The sequence below is a fragment of the Octodon degus genome, unplaced genomic scaffold (assembly GCF_000260255.1).
Source record: "Octodon degus isolate 3935 unplaced genomic scaffold, OctDeg1.0 scaffold00242, whole genome shotgun sequence".
NCBI classification, from domain to species: domain Eukaryota; kingdom Metazoa; phylum Chordata; class Mammalia; order Rodentia; family Octodontidae; genus Octodon; species Octodon degus.
In genome coordinates, this window is record NW_004524818.1 from 1,988,164 (window position 1) to 1,991,591 (window position 3,428).

Genomic DNA, 3,428 nt, shown 5'->3' on the forward strand with positions numbered 1-3,428 from the left:
TATGTTACATTCATCATAGAGAATTTGTATCAACACATGATATAACTTCATTCATCTTTCCTCACCCTCAGTCCATGTTTCCCTCCTTATTTACAAAAGATTTGTTTCCATTTTTTCCTTCTCTTCTCATTGTATTTTTTTCCTTTTCCCATCCTTCTTTTTCCCCTTCTACCTCCCTAGTTCCCCTTCTCATTTGAACATTTTCTTGCTATTTCAAAATATGTATTGTACATTTTTGCCTTTATTTATCCTTTTGGTTTCTCATATCAGAGAATGGTATTTAAGCATGTGTGTGATATTTAAGCATGTGTGTCTGACTTCCTTCACTTAAGAGTATGATCTCAAGGTGCATCCATTTACCTAGAAATGTCTCAAGTTTACCTTTATTTATGTCAGAGTAGCACTCTATTATATATAAAAAACCCATACATTCTTTATCCATTTATCAGTTGAATAGCATTTGGGTTGTTTTCAAGTTTTAGCTATTACAAACTCTGCCAGCACAAATATTCATAAGCACATATTGCTGTAATGGTGCTCTTAGTTCTTTCTAGAGTACACTAAGAAGGGTGGAAATCAGTGCATAGATTCTCCAAACAACTCTCTTTAAACCATGTTTAATTTCAAAATAATCAAAAGGTCATAATTCCATTTAACAAAATAGGACTGTTTCAGGTGTAACTGAAAGCACATCAATGCCCTCCTCAATACCTCACGAGTTCCAGCATTATACTGAAGTCCAAACCAGAAGAATTCTCTGAAACTCAAGGTAAATGATTAGCTATAAATCTCTGAATATTCAAAAAGTAAATCACGTATTCCCAGTAGAAAATGATGCAGAGAAAATTTACCCTTTCATGTGAGAGAAACAGAAGGATCCAAAAAAAAATTGGCCAAAATAAGACCAAACTAGCAGGTAAATATGAAGTCCAGTATGCCCATCTTCAGCACTTGTAGGACACTGTGAAATCTAAATTCCAAAGGACTTGTGTGGGTCCATCGTTATCGCAATTGCATCTTTCTTTTATTCCTACTGTTTCTCTCCACCCTGTCTTAGGTGCAAAGAGAAATCTTAGGACTGCCTTTGATACCTTGGTAGAAGCCACACTTAACCCACAACTCTTAAAATCTTCATGCTTGAATGACCAGCATTACATGGGTGATACTCAGTGTCCTGCCATTAGGATCTGTAAACAGTAGTTAATAGGCCATGGTTGCAGAGGCCTCTGAATTCGTGGATGGCTAAGCATAGTAAAATGAATCTCGGAGAAGAAATATCAGAGTTAAATCTCATTGAAATGGAAGCCCATAGGCTCTTTGTTTAAATAGACATTTTACAGTTTTGGATGCTTAACTCTATGCCAGATTTTTCATGTCCTCAAGGATCTACACTGAAAAGTATTTGGTTCCTATTTGATGGCACTAAGATCTTCAGGAATCACATTTTCTTTTCTCCTGATTTTACATGTAGCTCTTTTTAGGTTTGAACTTGTTTTACTAACCATTCCTCAATATCTTGCAATCTTGATTCTTTATTTTATTTAACAAAAACAAAATTTCAAAACAAAAGAATAGGAAACTAACAATAGTTACACTTTACATATTCTTATCTTCATAGCGGATAGTCAGAGTAGAAGATATGGCCACAAAGAATTCTCTAAATGATATTAGTACATACCATCCTTTTCAATTAATTAAGGAGAATAGTAGTATAACTATCTTGTATTTTTTGTCCATTTCCCAACCTTCATTTTTTCTTCTCTCACCCTGGACTTTCATTCCTTTTGAATAGTTTTTTTTTTCCCATTTCAAAATATCCATTGTACATTTTGGACCTTATTTAATGTTTTAGTTTCTTCTACCAGGAAGACAATATCATGTCTACACATGTGAATCTGATTTATTTCATTTTTGAGCACTATCTCCAGTTGTATCCATTTACCTATAAAAGTCCCAAGTTTATCCTTCTTTATAGCTGAATATATATATATATATATATATATATATATATATATATAATCCATTATTCGAATGATGTTTGTTTTTGTCATTTTTGAGATTTAGCTATTGTAAATTGTAGCATTATAAAAATGGGTGCATGTGTATTGCTGTGGCGTAATGTTTTTAATTCTTCTGAGACGATATATAGAAGGAGAATAGCTGGGTTGAATAGAACTTTTAATCCTAGGTTTTGGAAAAAAATTAGCCCTTGATTTTTGCTGTAAGCCTGACTAAAAGCTGCAGGCAGCACCCACAAAATATACTAAAGTCTAAGTTTCCTTGAAACCTCTTCTATCTGAACAATTAGACAACCATCTTTAAATTCAGTCACTGAAAATTCTCAGCTATTGAGTGAAAATGTTCACATTTTCCCCCAGAGTGTAACATACATGGCCTGTAGTACAGTCTCCAAAAGAAGCCTCACTTCTGACTGAAACAAGATGGGCACGTTCAGTGCTGACATTCCTGTACAATATCCCAGTAACAATTGCTTTGTCCTAAGTCTCACTACTACAGCACAGAGACAAGAAGAGAAAAGAGGTCTGAGCTTAACCTGGAAGATTCTGAAATCACAAACCAGAATGCAGGTACACGAGAGTGACTTGCATGATGTGCATTAACCTTTCTTCCCTTGGAGCTCCTTGAGAGATCATGCGTGTGAACTATATCATATACATCTAATCATAACACCATGAATTATGGAATGGGATGTGCATAATACATACAGCTATCTTGACTCATCACCCTGTCCATCATGCTTTCAGTCATGCTGTGAAGAAAGATATCATCCAGTGGGAGATAGCTTAGACTGAGCATAACATTTGAAATACTTGAACTCAACACCCTCAAGAGCTTGTGCCTGTTTCTTTTCTATCAGCATGAGCTTGCTCACTGCAAGTATACTCTGGTATGATTAAAACAGTACTGATCTTTACTTAGCATCACATGCCATATTCTATATAGAAACCTGTCTAGTTCCCTATTCCTCATAATCATATTTGACAAGTGCAGACAGGAGTTAAGACTTTTGGAGGGAATTTTATATTTATTCTTATCTTTTATTTTGTAGTTTTTTCATGCTCTTCTTTATTACCAGCATAGGTCAGACCATTAAATGACATTTGCGTTTGTGCTCCATGAAATGTAAACTCCCTTGTAAGAATGATCCAGCCATCAAATTAATAATTTTAGCTGTCAGGAGCAAGATAACTTCCATGCATTGTTCAGGTATATGTTTGTGTGATATCTCACTTGCCACAAAACCTGATAGTTTTGGGATTTGTTTTCAGTCACTAGACAGTCCTAAGCCCCTCACCTAAACACCTGGACGACTTCTTCTTCTTCTTCTTCTTCTTCTTCTTCTTCTTCTTCTTCTTCTTCTTCTTCTTCTTCTTCTTCTTCTTCTTCTTCTTCTCCTCCTCCTCCTC